The sequence below is a fragment of the Felis catus genome, chromosome B4 (genome assembly GCF_018350175.1).
Source record: "Felis catus isolate Fca126 chromosome B4, F.catus_Fca126_mat1.0, whole genome shotgun sequence".
Taxonomy (NCBI): domain Eukaryota; kingdom Metazoa; phylum Chordata; class Mammalia; order Carnivora; family Felidae; genus Felis; species Felis catus.
Window position 1 is genome coordinate 131746997 of NC_058374.1, and position 22814 is coordinate 131769810.

The window sequence follows — 22814 nt, forward strand, 5'->3', positions numbered from 1 at the left end:
TCATGTGATTTTTTTTTTTTTTTTTTTTTTTTTTTTTTTTTTTTAAGGAGGGAAGACAGGCTAAAGCCAATTTGGGGATCAGCTCCCAAATAGGTGGGTTAGCATTCCTCTGTCGCTCAATCCCAGATTCCTAGTATTGGGTGTGTCCATCCCAGGGCAGTCGAGTAGGCAAGAAAGATTCCTGGATTGGGAGTATGGAGGCTGGGTTGGAATCCTGCCTCTGTAAATGCCAGCTGTGTGACCAGAGAGGAGACCCTGCCCCAGGCGGGCCTCAGCGTGGTTGTGAACATCCACCATGACCACGACCACCACCACAGTAATAATAGGGGTCACGCTATTGACCCCAACCATGTGCCAGGCTCTGTGCTAAGTACCTTACGTGCAGCATTTGATCTTCCCAAGTACCTGTGACGTAGAAATTACTATTATCCTCGTTTTAGTAAGGAGGATTTGGTGGTGATGGGGCAGAAGGGGGTCAGATTCCCACTTCTGCAGGAACCATCTATCCTGCCTCTGCTGGTGCTGCCCCCTTCGCTGGAGCATCACCTCCCCCCCCCAGAACTGTCCCCATCATCCTTCTGTCCACCTGTCCAGCACCAGCAACATCAGGCCCACAGCCTGGGCTCCCACTCACCCATCCCCTGTGCTCCCCCCAATCAGGGATCGTGTCTCACTCATCCCCACAACCCAGCCTCTAGCGAGGGACTCAGACTCGGCAAGGGCATCAGCGGATCTCTGGCCCTGAACACACAGCTCGGGCAGCAGCCTGCGTTGCCAGATTGTAGACTTAATTGTGGGCTCTGGCCACACCCTTGGGGGTCACTAAGACGGCCTCCTGCCATGGGGCCTTCACTCTGGACGAAGCCCCAGGCCCCAAGGCATCTTGGAGCCGGCTCCTCCCTCTGCGCCACCACCAGCCGGCCCCAGGATGCTCCAGGAAGTGCTGTGCGTGACACCCGCCCCCACCGCCACCTCCCAGAGAAGGGACCATTGTGTCCCAAGGGTTAACAAGGGATGAGGGATGCGAGGAAGGGGCCCTTTAGCCATGATGCCCTCTGACCTTTCATAAATCAGAGGGGCTGGGGGCGAGGGGGCTGCTTGGCAGGACTTGGTGGGGTGGGGGCTTAGAAGCAGCTGCGCGCGACGTTGACATTGTTCCCACCATTCTAAGTGCAACAAATCCCTCTATTGTGTTCCTGGTTTATCTGGTTCCTCTTGTTTATTAGCAGGGCTCCTTTGGCAGAGGCTCCAGCCCTGGGCGGGTGGAAAGAGTGCTGGCACGCACCGCGGGGGGAGGGGGCCGAGAGGGGGCCGCCGTCAATGCCCGCATTGTTCCCGCACTTTTTGTTTCTACTGTAATGACATGTTGGAAGAGAGAGAGGAGAAAAAAAAAAAAAAAAAAGACGTGAGTTGGGGAGGGAAGAGGAGGGCAGAAAAGAAAGAGGGAGCAAGGGCCCTGGTGTGGATTGATGTCTGGGCCTGGGCGGATGTGCCGGCAGCTGGGCACTCGGGTGGATGGAGCCAGGCCGGGGTGCGGGCGGAGGGGGAAGGGGGCGGCGGTGCGAGGGGCCGGCAGCCCCCCGCCCCGGCCCCTGCCGCCTGGCACCAGGTGCCCCCACCACCCTCCAGCCCTCCTTGGGCATCTGTGGGGCCGTGCCAGAGTGGGGCAGGTGCCGGGGTCTGGGGTCCGCCTCCCGAGGTGCCCCTGCCTGGCTGTGCCACCCAAGGCAGGTCACTAAACCCCTCTGGGTCTCGATGTCCAGGGTCCGCGATGGGGACGTTGGGGGAGAAGGGCTATCCTGGCATTTTGGAAACGGTGGCGTCTCCTCCCCACTTCTGGGTCTGTACCTCCGAGCCTGGGGCAGAGGTCCACGGGACAGATGGCCCAGCACTGCTCCCAGAGTGATGGGGCCCAGTGCCAACTTGGCAAGGTGGGCCTCGTCTCCCATTTAGGCCTAGTCCGGGCCTTGAGCGGGGGCGGGGGCGTAGGGAGAAGAGCCTGAACAGGGGAGGATGGAACTCCGGTCCCACCTGGCTGGCTTGGGTCTCTCCCTCATCAGTTGGCAGGACCCTGAGGCCCTTCCAGGTCTGGCTGCTGGGCTGACAGGGGAGAGAGTACGGGGCACCTGAATGAGACGTGACGCCCCCTCGACATCTCGGGGCTGGCAGAGCCCTCGGAGGCTGTGGACCTGTCCCTGCCACTTCCTGGGCCTCTCTGTAGCACCGGCAGCAAATCACCCACCTCTGTTGGCACATCTCCAGTGATCCACAGTCTACACGCGGCCAGCCCAGACTTTTGGGAAATTCTTTTTTTTTTTTTTTTTTTTTTTTAGTGTTTATTTATTTTTGAGAGAAAGAGAAACAGCACAAACGGGGGAGGGGGAGAGAGAGAGGGAAGACACAGAATCTGAAGCAGGCTCCAGGCCCCGAGCCGTCAGCCCAGAGCCCGACGCGGGGCTGGAACTCACGAACCGCGTGAGCCCAAGTCAGAGGCTTAACCTACTGAGCCACCCAGGTGCCCCGGGAAAGTTCTTTTTAAGTCTGTCTCCTTCTAGCTTCTGCTTTTTGGTTCCAGTGCTATTCATCGGAACCACATGGAACAAGTTTAGCCTCCCTGAGAACCTGTAAGATGGGAATGATAGGCCCTGTCCCACCACATGGCAATGGCTGTCGTGTGGGTCCTGTAGAAAGTTCTCCAGATCTTCTCAGACTGCAGCTAGGACTTTCTGTGCTTGAGAAAGCGGTGAGGACCATTCCTCATATGAAGAAAGGCAGAGTATTTCGAGAAGATTGGCTTAAGGCTCAGGTTCAGGCTGTGATCAGGGTTAATACTCAGCTGGGGGCAGGACCAGGGCTCAACCTGGGGCCAGTGTCAGGGCTCCGGCTGTAGCTCTGGCAAAGGTTCATTTTGGAAGAGGGCAAGGGCTCAGTGTGGGGTCAAGATCAGGGTTCAAGCTCAGGCCGGGATACGCATTCAGTCTGGGGTCAGGATGAGGGTTTGCAACAGGGCTCAGTTTATAGACAGCGTCACAGACGGCTCATTCTGGAGTCAAGGCTCAGGCTGTGACCAGGATAAGGGCCTATTTTGGGGGTCAGGATCAGGGTCCAGTCTGTGGCCAAGTTCGAGGCTTATACGCATTCCTTTTGGGTTTAGGTTCAGGCTACAGGCCGGGGCCAGGGTCAGGGTCAGGCCTTAGGCTCAGGCTGGGGTCAGGGCTGAGGCTATCATCCAGGTTTGACTGACGCTTCCGAGCTAGGGTCGGGGCTCCCTCTGAGGCTCTGTCTTTGAGTGTTAGTTGACCTGCGTTGGGGCTGACCTCCTGAACAGATGCGCTTTTTTGCGTCTTGTTCCCTAGTAGCTCCATGCACCAAGGTTTTCCTGGCAGACTCCCGATCTCTGGAAGCCTTCAGCGGACCCGGCAGCACCCGGGTGTTCCAGGAGAGCACAGCAGGGCAGGGAGGAAGGTCCTGGCTCCAGGTAGCCCACGGAGGAGGCCAGGGCGTGCTGTGTGTGATGAGGTGCTGGGGGTTAGACGCGGGGGAGGGGTTGGCCTCTGGAGGACCGGGATGGCCTGGGCACGTGAAATCCTGACTCTTCAGGGGCCCGAGAGCCAGCCCCCTGGCCTGGGGATTGCCAACAGATTGTTAGGGGTGGGAAGGGGCGGGAAGGGGTGGAAGAGGGTTGAACAGGAGAGAAAGGGCAGTCTTGGGGGCATCTGGCCCTTCCTCCTGTGCACGTGGGCAGATGCGCTTTGCATGGTGACATGTGAATGTACGAGTGGACTTGTGTGCGTTCGCGTGTGCTGGGAGGGTGTCAGTGGGGGCGTAGTTGTGTCTGGGGGTGTGCTGATGACGGCACATGTGTTTAGGGGCACGTGTGTGGCTGTGGGCAGGGTCAGGATGGGCGGGGGGGGGGGGGAGGATGACGCCAGGTTTCGTCCTCTCGGTCCCTCCAGCCCCGAGCTGCCGGTGCGCCTTCTCCAGCCCCCAGCCGCTGCGTCCCCTGAGGGTCCTGGCCGTCCCACGTGACCGGCATCTGAGCCCTGGACGACACATCAGCTGAGGGCCTGTGACCCACTGCCTGCTAGCGGGAGACTCTCAGGTTGGGGTCCTGGTTATGACCCCCGTGGACCACACAGCCTTCCTCCCAGATGGCTCGGGCACGGCACCTGCCCAGGAACGGAGGGCCGCCCCAGGCAAACAGAGAGGGGTCCCTGTGGGAGGGGAGCGGTGGGCGTGGAGTTGGGGCACCAGCTGAAGTCACAGGCCCGTTGACACCGATCTGTTTCTTGGCTCTTTTCTGCTGTCACCTTCCAGGGGCTGAAGAGGGGGAAGGTGCCCCTTTGAAGTCTCTGCCCCCGTCCCCTGTGTCTCTCTGTTCTCCTTCTCCTCCCCTTCTCAGCATCTCCTACCCCTGGGTTCTTTCTGGTCTGATGGTTGGCTGCATGTTCGCGGACCTCGGAGTCAGGGTCGCTGTGGGATGTCGGCGCCAGAAGGGGCCTCAGTCCCGCGCCCACGCGTACGGCCAAGGGAGGGCTCCTCTGTGTGTGCGTCGCGCCTGCCCCCCACTCACGACCATGCGCTGAGCCCTACTGTGCACCAGACCACAGAGGAGAGGGCTCAGGGAGCCCTCTGTCGCCCGGGGGGAAATGGGCAGCACGGGAAAGCCAGGCTAGGGGAGCCCCGGCTACGGAAGGGTGACCTTGAACTAAGGTGTGTAGACAAGGAAGAACTGGCCAGGCAGGGCGTGTGTGTGCGTGTATGTGTGTGTGTTGTGGGGAGCAGCCTTGAAATTGCTGGCAAAAAGGGAACGTGGCCACGGGGGCTGCCTTTGCCAAGCTCTTCCTCATGGTCTGGTGAGGGAGGACCTCCGCCAGGAACAGCGTGGTTTGGGGGTGAGACCCAGGGGGTTTGAGTCTCGGCTCTGACACCTTCCAGCCCCGTAACCCGGAGAAGCTCACGAACCCCCTGAGCCTTGCTTTCGTCACCTACAAAAGCAGGCTGGTGGCCTCTGTCTCCTGGCCGCGCGGGAACAACGGTCTCGCTTCTCCCAGCTGCTAAGTGGGGCCACGAGGCTTCACCACCCCCCTGGTCTACGTGGCTGACTTGGCCGTTTTTCATGGTGCTTCCTCCGTGAAAACATGTGGGCGCAAAGTCCCGGCACACGTACAAATATTCCTCACATCGGAGGTGGTTTGGCTCCTGAATCTGGAGGGCAAGAATCAGACGCCGGGGTGTGAGTCCTGAGGCCATCACTGAAATGCGTGTGGTTCCTGAGTTTCGGAAAGTGAAGGCTGGAAAAAGGAATTTCTCAGGATCTAGTTAGTTCTCAAGGCCTATCTATTCGCAGGTCATTCACAAGTACTATTGTATTAAATACACACACGGTAGAAGTTTGAAAATAGCGAGGGAAGGGGCGCCTGGGTGGCTCGGTCGGTTAAGCGTCCGACTTCAGCTTAGGTCACGATCTCACAGTCCGTGGGTTCGAGCCCCGCGTCGGGCTCTGGGCTGACGCCTCAGAGCCTGGAGCCTGCTTCCGATTCTGTGTCTCCCTCTCTCTCTGCCCCTCCCCCGTTCATGCTCTGTCTCTCTCTGTCTCAAAAATAAATAAACGTTAAAAAAAAAATAAAAAAAAATAACAAGGGAAAGAATAAACACAGAAAGAGATTCTGACACTTTCTTTTGCACCCCACCGGGGGCGACTCCGTGTTTCCCCTGGGATGTCCCACCCCTTCTCGGGACGTTCCCGGTCTGAGGTCGGAGGTGGTGACGGGTGACCCCAGAGTGCACAGGAGGGCCCGAGGGAACCTCGTCCGAGAAAAGCCATTTGTTACTGTCCCTTTGTCCCACTCACACCCCGCGCTGGGCCCGGGACACAAACTCCCCGTTCTGCGCCCCCCCCCCGCCCCCCACCGCTGCAGCCCTGGCAGTCACTGCCGTCTTTTGTCGCTGTGAGTTAAGCGCTCTAGGTACCTCACGTGGGTGCAGTCAGACGGTATCCGGCTTCTGACGTCCGGCTCTTTCGCCGAGCGTGATGTCTTCAAGGTTGGTCCGTGTTGTGGCCGAGTGGCAGCCCGTCGCCTGCACGCACCACGTTTGGTCGTCCATTCGCCTGGTGACGGGCACCCGGGTTCTCTTCACCCGTCAGCCACCGCGAGTCATCTGCTGGGAACACGGGTGCGCAAATATCCCTTCGAGTCCCTGCTTCCCATTCCCGGTGCCTTCTAGAGAGAGAGAGAGAGAGAGAGAGCGTTTGGACAAGTTTTTCCCATGGTTTGGGAATCACGGGTTTGTGGATTACCGCGTGCCACGAGGACCGTCATCGACGCGTACAGGTGAGAGCACGAGACGTTACAGGGCCGCGGGAAGGCTGTCTCCGAAGTCCCTGCACAGACTCGGTGTGTGTGGGGGGTGCGTCGAGGAGACTGGGGGGCAGGAGGGGAGCAGGGAGAGTGGGGGGGGGCAGGGACAGCCCCTGGAGGGTGTGGCTGGCCCGGCTGGGGAACCTGGGTCTCTCCTGGAGGGAGGACGAAGGCTCAGAGATCCTCTGATAAGCATGGGGGTGGGGGGGGGAGGGGAGGGGACACCAGGTAAGACTTGCTCCTCCCCGGGGGGTCTGGCTCCCATGCTGGGGCCACCTTGAACTCTCGGGGAGGCCGGGTAGAGAGGAGGCCTCCACCTCACAGCACGTGTCCCCCTTCTTGGTGTTTCCTGGCCCCTTGGAGGCCCCTGGTCTCCTTCCTGGCCTCTCCAGCCACCTGAGAGCACGCTCTCCAGGGCGCCGGGCTTCTGGACATTTTGAGGTTTGGCTCAGCCCCCTTTCCCGGAAAACATTCCGGAAGCGATCCCTTCGCCGCAGACCCCACGTGCACCCGGACTCCCGTGTTCACACGCTCCCTCCCGGGCTCACCCCCACGTGCCCCCGCGCGCACGCATCTGTGCCCCCGCGCGTGTGCTCGCACACAAGCACGACGCACGCGCACGCTCGTTCACACGCGCGTGTGCTCGCGCACAACCCACACTCACACGCAGGCACAACTCACCCACTCATGCACGCACACGCTCACGACACCCGCGCTCAGACCCACACCTCTGCGTGCAATCACAGCACACAACGCTCACCGCCGCCCCCCCCACACACACACACATAGTCCCCCTTCTCCCCCCTTCGCCCATCTCTCTCATTTCCAGACTTCTCTGGGGACCAGAGCTAACGTTTACTGAGGATCCCTGGAGGGGCTGAGACAATGGCTTTGGCTCTTTTCACTCCTCATGACCGTCTTCCTGAGTGGATGTCATCACCCCGTAGTACAGATGCGCAAACGGAGCCTGGGTTGCTGAGGGTCTCACGGGAGCTGAGGGTCCGGGGGCCCCGACTCTGCACCCTCCTTTTTGGCACTTTTCACGGCAGCGCACTGGTTTTGTGTGCGTGTCATAAGCTCGCTACGTCAAGTTGGCAAGACCCCCCCCCCCCCGGGGTCAGGACCACGCTTCCTCCTTCTCCTGCGTCTCCCACTCGGGCTGGAACTTGGACGATGCTCAACGAATGCTCTTAAATCAGCGCCTCTGAGTTCTGATGTCAGAGGAGTGGTCTCAGGACCCCCCCCGTTGTGTCCTTGTGCCATTCTGCTGCCTGGAGGCACCCCTCTCACTCTCAGACGCGCCCTTTGGGGCCCAGCCTGGGGGCTCTTCTCAGGACCGCCCCGCACACCCTGTCCTGCATGCTTGCGGCTCTCTGTTGGAGCTCACCTCTCCGTGGGACGGTCATGATAGGTAGTTATTATTTACTCTTCTGTCTCCGCTGTGGGACTAGGAGCTCCGTGGGGACAGGGCTGTCTCTGATTCGCCTGTGGGAGCCCAGAGGTGCTCCCGAGACCCCACCCAGCGCCGGCTCCTGGAGAGAGTGCCTGGCGTGGGAGCACCATGCACGCACATGTGTTGGGCCCAATTCCCTGACCAAGGGGGCTCCCCTGCCTGCTCCTGGGAGAAGACTTTCGTGGAGGATCCCATCGGGCGCCTCTGCCTGCGTCCCCCACGGCCCCCAGGCATGCTGGCCTTCGGAAGTACCCGGTTGGAGATGAGGCGGGGCTTAGTTGCCCATCTTCCTGGGCACTGAGGCTGGGCGAGCAGCTTGTGAGCAGAGCCACCCAGGGCGGCTGGCTTGGATGACCCTGGGACAGCAGGGTCCCTTCCCCTTCAGCAAGGACAAGGCGGTGCGTACAGCTGAGAGAGTCCAAGAGACCTGGGAGCCACCCTTTCCCTAGGGCCAGCACTCACTCTGCCGCCGTGACGCCACCTCTCTGGGCCTCAGTTTCCCTCTCTGTAACACCAGGGGTTGTCTCCCTGACCCCAGGGCCCTCCCCAGCTGTGCCCTCCTGCACCTGTGAGATTCTGATAGCAGAGGCGGGAAGGCGAGATGGCCCCTCTTTCTCCGCCGCCTCTCCCTGTCCCCCAGGGTCACCCCAAAGCCTCCCCCTCCCCCGGCTCCCTGGAACTTCCCCGCAGCTGCAGGCCTGGTGAGACAATTGGGTGTTTTAGAGAAATACATTTTTGGGCTAATTTGCCATGCATAAGTGTTTCTCTTACCCTTTAAAGGCGGAGAACAAAGAGGCCTTTCTGCACCCGGGCAGGCTGCTGGGGAGGGGACCGCAGCTGTACCGGGCCGGCGACCCTCCTCCCTCCCTCATCCCTGTGAGCGCCCTGCCACGCCGCCCACCGCCCCCCAGGAGAGACAGCCTGGACTTTCCCAGCCTCCCCCAGCCCCCTGCCCTGCTGCCTCTGAGGCCCCTCTGGTCCTGCCCCACCCCAGCCCCCACCCTCCCACCAGCTGCCCCGGGCGAGAGGGAAAGTGTGCGTGGGTGGGTGGGGGGGTGGATGGATGGGGAGGGGGCCTGCCCGCCCGGAGACAGCGGCTTTCCACGAGGCTCGCCAGGGTGGTGATGGCCCGGCTGGATGTGAGCCAGAGCTCCCGTGGCGTGTGTGGTGCAGTCACGGGGTGCGGGATGGTGTCGGTCATCAGGTGAATCCCCAGTGTCTAGGGGGCATGTGGCAGTGATTCCATTCCTTCCTGCGTGCGTGCCTGCGTGCTGCGCGCGCGCGCGCGCTCATTCATTCATTCACTCAACTAGCGGTCAAGGACAGACAGGCGCTAATGATTACAGCAAAGCCCCCGAGGGTCACGTACCTCTTAGGGTAGGTGGCGCCTATGGGAGTGGCTGCACGGACAAGGCTGCGGGTGCGGAGGTGGGAGAAGCAGGTGCATCGCCCTGCGTGGGGCTGGGGGCCTGGTGCATAATGAGGGGGGAAAGCTTGGTAGCAGCTTCCCTTGCTGGCGGCGAGGGTCCTGAAACCGGCGGATTCAGCATATCGCTGTTCTGGGGCCACGCCTCTCCTCTTTTGGCGGGGGGGGGGGGGTCCCTCGTCGCTCAGGGCATGGCCATCAGGGCCTGGCCCCTCAACCCTCCTGTCGGTCTCCCGCAGCACCTGCAGAGAGCGCACGCGTGCGCGCCCGCATCCACGCACCTGCACGGGGCACCGCTCTCCCCCGGTCTGCACCTCCCCTCCCATCTTCGCGAGCTCGCTGAGGGCAGGGGCCTTGGGTGCTTTCCCCAGCACCCAGCCCAGGGCGAGTGCACAGCCCTCCGTGCTCCGGAAAGGAGCACGGAGGGCTGGACACCCCTCGTCTAACCTCGTAACGGCAGCGGCTAAGGTTCAGCGAACACTTGCTGGGCGCCAGGCCCTGCGGGCGACGTCCGCTCGCTCGCCCAGGCATGACAGCTGCACGAGGTAGGCGCTCTTACCTACCACTGTCCTACAGACGGGGCCACTGAGATCCAGAGAGGTTGGGCTTTGGCTAACGGTCACCTGGCCCCCCGGGGAGGAGGCGTCAGAGTCCTCGCTCTAAACCATTCTACCCGCATCACCCAAGAGGCCGCCTGCTCCCTGGAGCCTCCTGGGACGGACTGGGAGCTTGTCCTGCCGCCCTGCAGCTTGTTCCCATCCTGAGCCCTGCCTCTGCCCAGGGGCGTGTGAGAGCCGGTGAGAGGAGGTCGGATTGAAGGGGGTCGTCCCCACGAGAGCCCTGAGGGGCTCCGGTTACTTAGGGAGGCAGGGCCGGGGTGGGAGGCGTTTGGTACTCGGATTTCAGGACCAGCAAGGGGTTCAGAGCCCCTTCTAGCAACCTCACGTGGTCCCCCGGCAGTCAACAGACCCGATGGCACGAGTGACCCCTCCCGGTGCCCCAAGTGTCAGTACCGGGTGACTGGTGGGGGCTTCACGACCCTCCGTGTGCGGGTGCGTGTGCACGCTTATGCACGCACACGCATCAGTCTCTGGGTGGGCCCGTGTGTGGGTTGGCCTGTGCACATCTGTCTCACGGGGTGCTCCGGAGATGAAGGAGAAGGCGGAGATTGAGAGAGGACAGTGGCCACAAGGTCCCCCGGAATTCTCTGTGTAGGATGGGCAGCCGTCTAACCCCACACACTCCCGAACATATGCATCCTCCCGAGGTTGGAGCCTCCCGAGGTTAGAGCCTCCCGAGGTTGGCCCAGGGGGGTCGAGGGGGAGCCCCGCTGTGATGGGCAGGCGACTCTGGGCCTGTCTGAACAGGGACTCCCAGGTTCACAAAAGGCCCCGCAGGCCCCGGTTGCTCGCTCCATTGCAACCCATTGACAGGCACTTAAGGGTGCCGACTGGGCAGGGCCAGGGGTGGGCGGGCAAGGCCTCTGCCCTTTCAGGAACCCAGAGCCTGAGAGAAAAGAGTGCCCAGGAACCTGGAGTTCAGACACCTGAGGCATGAGCGGTGTGGTCTGTTGTGTGTGTGTGTGGGGGGAGGGGTGAAGGCTGCCAGGGAGGGCTGGGAGTTTCCAGAAGGAGACTTGAAGGTTAGAGACGATGGGAAGAGGGAGGCCCATATTCTCAGAATCCTAGAATGTGAAGGGCAGAAGGTCTTCGGAGGTTACCCCACCGAAGTCTAGTTTGTAAGGAGGGGGAAACTGAGGCCCGGGGCCAAGGGATGATTTGCCCAAGACCGCGATGGAGTCGATTCAAGCCTGTGGGGCACCAGGCTGAGAGCTCAGCCTTAAAGAAGGGCCTGTCTTGCCTCAGTTGGCTGTGGTGTGGTGGGGCAATGGACGCACAGACAGATAAGCACCGCCCAGTGCCATGAGTGTGACCATCCGGGCACGTGCAAGGCAGCAGGGTGAGCCTTAATGGAAGACTATTATCTAGGGAAGACCGCTTGACCGAGGTAGCATCCGAGTTGGGCTTTGAAGGATGAACCTGAGGGCCGCCTGTCCTCCACGAGCGCCCCATTCTCCGGGAGACTACAAGCCGACTGGGATGGCGAGGGGGTTCTGGTGGGCTTCTGTCCTGAGCCAGGCGACAGGAGTCAGGGTCTCCCGGGGCCCCAGGATCAGCCTGGTTGCAGGGTGAGCCACTCAAAGAACATTTATGGAGCACCACTTGTGAATAAACCTTACCCAGCGGTTAGGATTTCAGGAGGCAAAGAAGAAAGAAAGGCGTTCCAGGGGGAGCCAACAGCACAAGCAAAGGTATGGCTTCTGGAAAGCGAGGGCCTATTCAACACGTAGCATCTTACTTTGTGCGGCTGGAGCAGGGTGGGGGGGCGCAAAGGGAGCAGTTGAAGGCGCAGCTGGAAAGATTGGCTGGTGATGGAGCTGGAAGGGCTCTTAGGGAGAAGTTTGGGTCTTAATCCGGGGTGACCAGAAAATGCTAATGGATTCTGTGCTAGAGCAAGTCCCTCAAGAGCCCAAGGCTGGGCCAGGACCTTAAGAGAACCCAGAAGCCTCCGGGGGAACCAGGAGAGGGCCCCCCCTAGACAGCGGTGTGCTTAACAGCCAGCTTTGTTGGGGGACAGGGTGGCCATGCAGGGTCGTCGTGGGCTGGAGTGAGGGTGCAGGGGGACGTGTGGGTGGGAGAGCACTGCGCTAGGAAGGCCTCGGGAGCCTTGCGGTGAGGGGACCGGGGACGGGGCGTGGGACAGGGAGAGCCACATGGGTGGCCCCGGACTACAGACCACCAGCGCCTCTGGGCCTTGAGACATGTCCGTTCCTCCTCCTGGTGCCTCCCTCTCCCTCCCTGTCTCTTGGAAAACTCCTACTCGTCCATCAGGCCTCAGCTCCAGCGCCCCTTTTCCAGGAAGCAGGGATTAAGAGCACGGGAACCTGTGTGGCCCTGGGTAATCTGCTCAGTCTTCCTCAACCTCATCTGTAAAATGGGAACAACGATACCTCGGAGCTTGTTGGATGGCACCACGAGATGCACTTGGCACATACCCCCCGCTTCTGAGAATCGTGGTGTTGCCATCCCTCCTTAGTTACGCCCCCTTCCCTCCTTCCCCCATGTCCCTCCCAGGGAAGCCTGGCCTCTGAGTCCCCACCATGCCCTGTGGGGACCCAGTCGATCAGGTGGTAATCATGGCCGTGTCCCTTCCACCGGATAGGGAACCCCTGAAGGTGGGGGGTTGGGTCTGATTTGCCTGCGGGGCTCCCAAGCGCAGCCCGGACCCAGCCCGGCACCGGCCTCACACTATGTGTTAGGTGAGGGACTGACCCTGGCCGGGTCCCTGGCCTCGGCCCTGACACCGACCAGCTTGGTGTCCTGGCCAAGTGGCCACGCCCCCCCCTCCCCGCCGAGCCTGGGTTTCCTCATGTGTGAACTGGATGACCTCTGGGGTTCCTTCTTCCCCCAAAAGCTGAGCCCATGTCCCAAGCCCAAGTCACCATCCTGCCCCCCCACCAACCCCCCCTCTTCCCCCCTCCCTGCCCCGCTCCATCAATGGCCCCACTGTTCTCCAGTGACCCAGGCGTGAAACTTCGGAGTCATTTTTGACTCATCCGCCCTTTCATCCCCTCACGGCTAATCATCAGCCACGACAGTTTTTCCCTCAAAACGTTGCTCACATCCGTTGTCCCCTCTCTGGTAGTGCGGTCTCCTGGGATGCTGTTGCCCACTTTCTAACCGGCCGGCCTCCCCTCCCCTCCCCTCCCCTCCCTGTCCCAGCCGCGTCTTCCCAGCAGAGCTGTTATGTCCCCTCCAGGAAAGGCACACCTGTCACCTGGCAGGGGATTAGCAGGCCTTGAATCTGTCAGCAGGGGGGAGGCCGGGTGGGTCCAGGAGAGGCAGGGGGAGGGGCCCTGAGTGGAGTCTGGGGGTCCGCTTCCCAGGTTGCACCTGCTCACACACCTGTTGGGCCCGGCGCTGAGTGTGGGCCGGGAACTCCGGAGGGGTTAGCCAGAGCCCTGGCGCCTACCGTGGGGTGTAGCAGGGGTGGTGGGGGCTGCTCCCTCGGCCCCTGAATCGGGAAGCTTCGCGGGGGAGAGACAGTTGGTCTGACTCTTGAAGACGGAGAAACTGTCCAGAATGGTGTTTCAGGCCCGGAAGCAGCCTGTCCGTGTAGGAACTATAAGAGGGCTCCGGAAGGAGAGGTGTTTGGGGTGGCCGGTGCTGGGAGGGGTGAGGCTGCCCGAGGTGGGAGGCAGGGAGGCTGAGCAGGGCTGGGTGGGCCGCGGAGGGGCCCTTGCTGGTCAGAGGGAAGCAACCGCAGGGACCCCTGACTCCCATCTGTAATTCACGTCCCCTGAATGGACTCTTCCCCCTGGGAGGCAACTCCTCTCTGTGAAAATCAAAGGGACAGTCCGTGGCACTGCCCTCTGCAGTTTACACGGTGCTGTCCTTCCCCAGTTCCTCGTCTTTCTTCATCAGCCCTGTGAGGTGGGACTGCTCAATCCCATTTTACAGATGAGGAAGCTGAGGCTCATAGAGAGGGAGGGACTTGCCCAGGGTGACCAGCTAGTCCTCGGTAGAGCGAGGCCTGGAATTTCCCTGGCCCCGATGCCCGACCCTGGAGGCTGAAGGGAAGGAGGGAAGGGTTCGAGCCCCAGGGCCCACGTCCTCCCGGGGAGGGGCCGGCTCTGTGCGACCCAGATCGGGGACAGGCCCAGCTGCTGGCATCCTGGGATCCAGGCCCAGGATAGAGCCCCTCCCTGGGTGCACGGGGTGGGGGTCGGGCCCGAGGGAGCAGGAGGGACCGGGTGGCGGACTTGCGTTTCCACTCGATTTCCCCGGTTGTTTTGCCGAGAGCTGTGGCAGGATCCCGAGGGGCGGGGCGGAGGCGGGGAGACCTCAGGAAGGCGCCGTGGCCCCCGCTGCCCGCCCCCCATGTGACTCCTCTGACTGACGACAGCGCCACATGGAAGGGCCTCGAGGCTTCCGTCCTGCGCTGGCAGGACGAATGTGTGACGTGGGCCAGGGCACTGGGCCCACACTGGGTGACTTCCCGCGTGACCCGCACTGACTCCGGCGCACTTTCCATCGGGGGCTGACCCCTTTGGCTGTGGGGTGAGAGAGACCCGTGACCGTCGCCTGACCCCCACTCCCAGCACAAGCCCCAGGGGCAGGCACCTAGGGCCAAACCCGGGCAGGGCGCCGGGGGGGGGGGGGGCGGGGGGGGGTTGGGGGGTGAGCGCTGAACGCCGGGGCTCTGTGCGGTGACTCCCCGGCTCTCCCAGCCCCTCCGACCTCTCCAGATGCCCCTTCGCAGCTCGGTCTGTGGTCCACAGCCGGTTCCCCTTCCTCCTGCGGGCCACCCCCCCCCCCCAACACCATTTCGGGCCTGCTGCCTTGCCACAGGCCGTCCGTCTCTCGACTTCCCCGGGCCTGGCCACGCTGGGCTCGCTGTCCCCACTGGCTGCCTTTCCTGCCTTCCAGAACGGCCCGCACCCTGGTCCGCGAGCCCGAAGCCCGGCCTGGACCATACGGCTGTTTCCCTGAGGCTCACTTTCCTCCTCTGTAAAATGGGTATAATCATAGTTCCTTCCTCCTGGGACTGAATGAACTACTCCCGGGGGAGTGATTCTCTACCTGGCCTGGGGTGAGGGAGGGCTTCTCAGAGGGGCCGCAATGCGTGGCTCTAGACAGCGACTGGCCAGCAGAGACACGTGGTGGAGACCAGGAGCTTTAAGCCGAGGCTGGGAGGGGTGGAGGTGAGACTTGGGGTCCTGGCCTGGCCTGGGGGGCTATCTTGCCTCTCCAGCCTCTCACTTCCTGCTCTGCAACCTGGTTCCCTGCTCTGTGCCTTTAACTTGGGTGGTTCCTTCTGTGTACAAGCCCTGCCCATCCCTGGAAATACCAACTATAACTGGGAAGACTTCCCTGCCCCCTGCCGCAGCCATCTCCCTCTCTCTCTTTTGTCAGCCTGTCACCAACCATGGTGAGGGATTATCTTGTAAATGGTGCCCGGGGCCTGGAACCCAGCGGGAGCGCAGGAACCACCCATAGCAGCCTCCCATATGCCGGAACCTTCGGAACCTTCGCTAAGGTTCTAAGGGGCCAGAGGGGATGAGGCCAGGCAGTTGATGCAGAGGTCCCAGAGGCCAAGGGACCCACTGCAAGTTGGGGGGGGAGCAGACAGGGACACGGCACTCACTTGCACTTTCTCTCTCTGTGTCTCTCCCTCGCGCTCTCTCTCTGCCACCTGTACCCCCCCTGCCCCCAAGTGCCGAGATCCAGGCTGGGGCCTAGTAGGGGCATATTTCCTTTCTCTTCACCTGGAACTCCAAAGTCTGTCCTGCTTCTGTCCCTCTGGGCCATGCAGCCTTCCTTCCCTACCCGCCGGCCTGTCTGCTGTCGGAGGGTCCCCCGATATTGTCGCCAGTTTCAGAAGCCACTGTCCCGCTCTGGCCCACATCACCACTCCAGGCACTTGACTGGGGCTGAGCCAAAGTACCCACAGTTGTACTGGGAGCACACAGAGGGTGCAGGGAAAGCCCTGGCATTGGGGGTAGGGAGGCGCCGCCCCTCCCCAGGTGGTGACCGGGTGGCGACCGTGAGCCATCACTCACCTCTTCAAGCCCCAGTTTCTGCCCCCAGAAGAATGAACTGCTGCTTTAAAAAAAAAAAAAAGGTTTATTTTTAATCTTTATTTATTTTTGAAAGAGAGAGCGAGCAAGCGGGGGGGGGGGGGGGGTAGAGAGACAGAGGGGACACAGAATCCAAAGCAGGCTCCAGGCTCTGAGCTGTCAGCACAGAGCCTGACGTGGGGCTCAAACTCAGGGAAGCAACTTCATGACCTGAGCTGAAGTCAGATGCCCAACCGACTGAGCCACCCAGGTGCCCTGAACTGCCGCCTTTTTATGCACGTATCAAACCTGCAAGGTGTGTGTGGTCTTACAGATGAGGAAACTGAGGCTCTGGGAAGCCAGGGACCTGCCTGAGGTGGGAGGCGGGAGGTAGGCCACCAAGCCCCTGCTTTGCTGGGCCATTTGCAATATCACAGCACCGTGTGGGGCTCAGGGGGGCAATGTCCTGAGAGTTCTTGGTGAAGCTTTAAAAACTCCCCAAAGAAGAGGCTTTGTTCTTTTTTTTTTTTAATTTTTTTTTTTAACGTTTTATTTATTTTTGAGACAGTGAGAGACAGAGCATGAACAGGGGAGGGTCAGAGAGAGGGAGACACAGAATCCGAAACAGGCTCCAGGCTCTGAGCTGTCAGCACAGAGCCCGACGCGGGGCTCGAACTCATGGGCCGAGAGATCATGACCTGAGCCGAAGTCGGCCGCTTAACCGACTGAGCCACCCAGGCGCCCCGAAGAGGCTTTGTTCTTAAACCAGGGTGTCCACGGCCCAGTTCACCCTCCCAATGGTTCCACTGCGGGGGCCTGGAACCCCACCATTATGAACCACCCCTGGGGGCAACCTTGTTCTCTTTAGGAACCTGCCTGTTCCCAGCCTTAACATACAGCAGGCGCTAGGTCAACACTGATTCAAAGAATGACTGACCATACTTATGAGAGGGTGGGCAACGTGGGGGGGAGTAGCCACCAGGGATGGGAGCACATAGGGCTTGGGGGGCTGTGGCAAAAGCCCTGGCAGGTCTCTAGCCCTCACCCTTGACCTTCTACAGTTTATTTCTTGCATGGCAGCCAGAATGTCCTTGTCCAAATGGAACTCAGACCACACCCCCGCCCCTGCCCCAAGCTCCTGTGGGACCCTCACGTCTAGGCTCCTCTATATTCCTCCGTGATCTGACCCCCTTTCCCTCATCTCCCCTGGTCCCTCTGCTCCCCTCACTCTGGCCTCCTCTCGGCTCCTAGAATCCCCAGCACGTTCCCTCTCAAGGCCTTCCCACGTGCTGCTCCCAGTGCCTGGAACATTCCGCTCCCAGATACTCTTGCTCTCTACGTTCAGATCTTTGTCAAATGACACACACCCTTCCAGGGACCTCCCCTGACCACCGTGTCTAATGTATGCCCTTCCTGTCCCTCCCTCCCCTGACCCGGCTTTGTTTGTCATCGTAGAGCCCGTGGCCACCTGACAGTAGCTTGTATATTCACTTGTTTATCGTTGATCCTGACAAGAACATCCTCTCCGCGAGGGCAGGGGTGTCTGTTTTGTCCACTGCTGTAACCCCAGAGCTGGGACAGTGCTGGGTACATGGCTGGTGCCCAACTCATATTTGTAGGAGGAGGGAAGGAAGGAAGGGAGGAAGGGAGAGAGGGAGGGAGGAAGGAGGGAGGGAGGAGGGAGGGAGGGAGGGAGGAGGGAGGAGGGAGGGAGGGAAGGACCTCTTTCTTCTGCATATCCATGGAGTGCCTCCCATGTTGTGGCCCTCTGTTAGGTGTTTTTAGAATGAGAGCATCAGCAGAGGGGACAGCAGCTCCCTTGAGCCCAGCTGACCCCAAGGTAGCAATGGTCATTTAGTGAATACATATTAAGTGCCCAGAGCAATATCTCTTCTTATGTGCGTTATTAACCGATGGAGTCTCTAGGAGCCTGAGAACCAGGGCTGGTGGGTGGAAAGTGGGGGAAGGGGAGAAAGCTGGGTAGGGATGAAAGAGATTTAATTACATTTTAGGAAAAATTTTCTAATAGGCAAAACTGTGCACCAATGGACTTCCCGAGGAGGAAATATGCTCCCTGTCAGCAAAAGGAGGCAAGTGGAGGCTGGGTGGCTCTGGAACCCGAAGCAATCAGCCCTAGGACCCGAAGCCAGAAGATGTAAAGATTCAGGGGAGTCCTCCCCAGGGTTGGGGTGGGCCAGGCCCTGGAACTTGGAGTAGGCATGGGTCACCCGTCTGACCAGACCCAGGCAACAGAAGCCATGGCTCCAGTCCCTGGGTCCAAAGGCTTCTGGGACTTGGCCAAGCAGCCATATTGGGCCTCTGGACCTATGAACCACAGACGAGGCCTGGGAGACAGGAAATGGCCCTGCTCAGGGCCCAAAAGCCCCCTTAGCATACCCTCACTCCCTCCCCGCCTCCCACAGTGGCCTCAGGCCCCTGCGCCCCGCGCCCATGGGGTTAAATCTCTCCCTGTCTCTCTCTGCTCCAAGTTGTTTTCCAAGTGAAGCAGAGAATGGTTCTCTTGTTACCAACATGGCTTCTGGGCATTGGGTAATGCGCTCCCTCTTCTCCCTGCTCCGCTCCACAAAGGGACCTTTTGTTCCTCTCCCTGCCCCTCTCTCTGGCTCTTCCCCGGCCCCCCACCCACCCCAACTCCCTCCTCCCTGCCTCCCGCCCCACACTGCACCCCTGGGCTGTGAGGAGTGACCATGGTCTGGCTGTGGTGCCCTCCCTCTCTCAAGGCGCCCAGGGAGGAGAAGGGGCCTTGTGGCCGCGGCGGCCATTTTGAGAGCGGCCATTCCAGGCGGTCCCGGGCTTCCGTGAGGCTTGCGGGGTTGGGGAGGCCACAGTGGGGTGGCTGGGGCTCAGCAGGAGGTCTTGTGGTGCACCTCCTGTCCTCCAGGGAGTGGGGGGAGGGACCCTCCCACCCACCACCCTGACCCGGGCCGCCTCCTTGCACTGAGACAAGACACCTTCCCATCCACCATCTCGCTTGACCCGCACAGCAGCCCAAGGGGCGGGAGTGACACCCCGTCTTCCACAGGTGGAGACTGAGGCTCAGCGGGGTAAGTGTCCTTCCCCACCAGGGGCTCAGTGAGCAGGTGCTGCAGCTAGACGGAGCTGCGTGCTCCTCCCCTGAAACCTCTCCAGGAAAGAGCCCTCAGAATGTGCCCTGACCCATGGGACACGCCGTGATGGATCTGGGCCACCAGAGGAAGCCTAAAACCAAATTTACTGGAGTCTTTTTTGCAAACGGAACAGATTGTGCCCGAGATGGGAGTGTCAGGAAGCCAGTCAGATACTGAAGTGTCTGCTCTCAAGGGAAGACGGTCTCTGTCCACTGTCCCCTCCCTTGCCTCCTCACAACAGGCCTGCAAGGCAGGCAGGGACAGGCTGACGACAACATTTTTCAGATGAGGAAACAGGCCCAAAGAGGATCCAGGGCCAGGACTCGGCGCTCACCCGGTTAGATTCCAGCTCTGGTTGTTGTCTCTTTCCGGGGCCGCTCCCCACCCCTCGAGAGGCCCAGGGACTCGGGGAGGGGACTGAGCTGGGTCCCAGCAGTCCCAGCCACCCCATCGGCAACCACAGGAGCCAGAGCCCTGAGGATGTTGTATTCAGGTGCCTCAAACATCCATCGATTCCCCCATCACACTCCGTCCCTGTGTCTACAGAGATGTGAAACAGAGCACCCGCGTGTGCCCGTGATGTATATTCCCCTGTGACCACTGAGCTGGGTCTGGGGCCTTCGGGCCACTGCGAGAAGTAAAATGGGTAGATTGGGGATGGGTGGATGGGCAGCTGGGGGGAACAGAGAGGGCACGAAGATTTATCCAGAGCTGAATACACCCCCCTGGGCCTGCCCTCAGGGAGCCACAGTCCAGGAGGAGAGCTACATCCGTAGAGAGCCAGTGGGCTGTCAGAGAGGGGGCCTGGGAGCTCACCGCTGGCTGGGAGGTTGAGGCAGGAAGGCTTCTTGGAGCCGGGGACCGAGGACAGAGCCTGAAAAGACGAGGATAAGTTAACCAGGCAACGAAATTGAGACGGAAGGTTGGAAAGGAGCTGGCAGAGGGGGTGGGGCTGGGGCTGAGAAGGAGGTGAATGGTGTGCGATGGGGTAAAGAGGCTACCCGTGTGCCAGAGCAGAGTGGGGACGGGGAAGGTGGAAGAGGTGGGTAGGGGGAGGAACCACGTGGGCTGCCGAGGGTAAGTCAGGGGGGCTCCTGCTGTGGATGCCCCGATAAGGTACACGGACGAGGTCTCGAGGGATAGTGGGGTGGTCGCTGAAGGATTTTAAAGGGGTCAGGGCTGGGTCTGTGCCAGTCTGGTTTATTACTGTTTTCCCAGCGCCCGGCTCAGTGCCCGGCATACAGCAGGCGCTCAATAAATGTTTTGGATCAATGCATGAATGCCGCCGGTGTACCCTGAGGTAGTGGTTAACTCCGGTCGCGGGGTCTCGGGCCTCAGCTCCCTCGTTTGTAAATCAAGGGTAACAGCCCCTGTCTCTGGGGGTGCCGAAATGGTTGAGGGATGGAGCTCGTGGCAGGACTTTGCTCAGTGTCCTGCACGGGGTCACGCTCCATGACTGGGGCCTTTACGACACGTGTGCAGACGTGCTGTGGGCAAGACAGGGGCAAGGACCGGGTTAGAAGCGGCCGAGTTGTCCAGGTGCGAGAGGATGCGCCAATGGCCACGTCCACCAAGGGCTTACGCTGTCCGTACGTTCTCTCATCATCCCGAAAACAAGCTAATGGAGGAGCATTATGGTCACCCCTGTCTTGTTGTCCAGGACACCGAGGCGCAGCGAGGCGACGTGATCCGCCCGAGACCCTGAGGCTGGCGAGCCGTGGACGGAAGCCAGACGCCAGCGCCCGGCCTGTGACCACTGAGCTGGTGACGGAGACTGGTTAGGTGGGAGGTCACTGCATTTCCCGAGCGAGGGACACAGCGGGACGGGCTGGCTCGGGGAGGGAGGACGCGCTGAGGCTGGGGGCAGATGCCCGGGGAGGTCTGGGCTGGGGGTCTGGACGAGGGTGAAGGGAGCTCCTGGGGCAGGTGGGAGGCATGGGGGGGGGGGAGGCAGAGGAGCCCCAGCGCCCGGAGGTGGTGGCGCAGAAGAGCGGTGACAGCAGACGTTCTATAGCGTGTGCTCGGTGCCAGACGTTCTCCTAAGCCCTCGTATCACCTTATTTAAATCCTCCCAATGAACCCTGTGAGGGGCACCCTTACCACCCTCGCCTCACGCCCCAGCCGAGAGTGAGACGTCCTAACTGCCCTGGGGCCCGGGGCTGTGACGGGCCAGGGCCCCGGGCCCGGGGTGGGGACGCGTGGAGAGGCTCCGAGGGCAGCCCGGGTACGAGCCGACGTGGGGGCATCTGAAGAAGAGAGGAGGAGCGTGCGTGGCCTGCCTCATTGCCCCTTCCGTGTGTGGTTCGGTCGGCTCCCCTCCCCCACACCTCTGCCACCCACGGGCCCCCGGCCTTGTCGCTGTGACGGGGCTCTCTCTTGCGGGCAGTGGGAGCCAAGGAAGATGCAAGGGCTGGGAGAGAGGCCGCCGAGGCCTGGAGAGCAGTCAGGGACGATGAGGATGGCTCTGACTGACTGGAGAGGCGTAGACCGGCTGGACAGACGACACGGTGGGGGGCGGCAGCATGGCTGGGGGCACTGGTGGCTGTTGGGTGTGGCTTGACAGGTGGGGCGTCAGGTAGGGGCAGATGTTGAGGTCGGTCGGCGGTGGGCAGGTGGAGTTGGAGGTCCCGAGGGCCCCCCAGGTGGAGACAGTTGGTTTCGTGGGTCTGGACCCTGGGGTCTGGCGGCGGGGGGGGGGGGGGGGGAGCGGTCAGAGGAACCGATTCCGTCAGGAAGCCCTGGGGAGAGTGGGCACCCAGCTGGGAGCGGGCGGAGGGGGTCAGAGAAGGAGACACACTGTCACAGAGGGCGGGTGGCCAGCGAGGTAACCCAGACAGACAGGGAGGGAGTTGGGGGAGGGGGTCCGTGCCACGGAGCCTTCGCCAGAGCAGGATCGGGGACTGGGGGGAGAACGGAGGAGCATACGGCCAGGGAAGAAGTGTAGACAGCAGGTGTAGACAGGGCTTCAGGGAAGTCGAACGCAAGGGGAGATGGAGGGCAGTAGCTGAAGGGGACCCGAGGGATGGGGGGTCGTTCTTAGAAGAGATGACGAGGGTGTGGCACCGAGGTGGGCTAAGTGGGGGGAGGGGCTCCTGGAGTGGGGGTGGGGCGGTCCTGAGCTGGATGGAGCGGGGGAACCCTGGCTTGGGGGAGGGAAGGGCATGAGATGGGGTCTATAAAGTCATTTGCAGGCTGAAGGAGGGGAGGTCAAGGGGCCTCTCTGCGATGGAGGAGGGGGGCTGGGGAGGCAAGAGGGTCCTGAGGTTCGTGTCTCCACAGAAAGCCCTGGAAGAAGGAAGCCTAGGGGATCAGAGAGGGTGGGTGGAGCCGGAAGAGGACCCAGCACGGGCAGCCTCTTGCCTGAGGGGGACCGGGGTCCAAAATGACAATGTCCCTTCTCCTCTGGGTGTTCTGAGCGCTGGCCAGGTGCTCGTGTCCCGAGGAGCTGCGGGTCTGTCCTCCAGGGGCTCAGCTGCAGTTTCTCCGGACGTGTTCCTGCCCTGGTCCTGGGCAGCCTGTCACCAGGGCAGGGGGCAGAGCGGCTCCCAGATGCTTCCCACGGCCACCAGCCCCCTTCCCCCAGGCGCGGGCTGCACCTCCCTCCTCCCCCACTGGCTGCCAGGCCCCAGTTGGCCACACAGTCGGGCCTGGGTGCTTACACGCCCTCCCTGGAGGGCGCAGAGTGGACCAGACTCCCAGGGCAGGCCTCGCTGTGGCCCCCCTCCCCCCACCCATCGGCCCTTCTCCCGAGGGAGCCCCGCACCCAGAGTCCAGGTCTCCCCCGCCCCCGCAATCTGACACACTTTCAACACCTCGGCGCTCTGAT

General features: G+C 61.5%; 1 long non-coding RNA gene across 4 annotated transcripts in view; it reads left to right on the plus strand.

Moving 5' to 3' along the window:
* The window catches only part of LOC123386742, a 44314-nt gene extending 24050 nt beyond the window's left edge, over positions 1-20264 (plus strand). The window contains exons 2-4 of one of the 4 annotated variants that reach the window (XR_006601127.1): positions 6149-6335; positions 7192-7773; positions 17890-20264. This is a non-coding gene — a long non-coding RNA (uncharacterized LOC123386742). Of the gene's footprint in view, positions 1-5554; positions 6336-7191; positions 7774-17889 lie in introns of those variants that run through there. The other 3 variants (XR_006601126.1, XR_006601128.1, XR_006601125.1) reach the window with 3 other exon arrangements.
* Positions 20265-22814: the final 2550 nt, after the last annotated feature.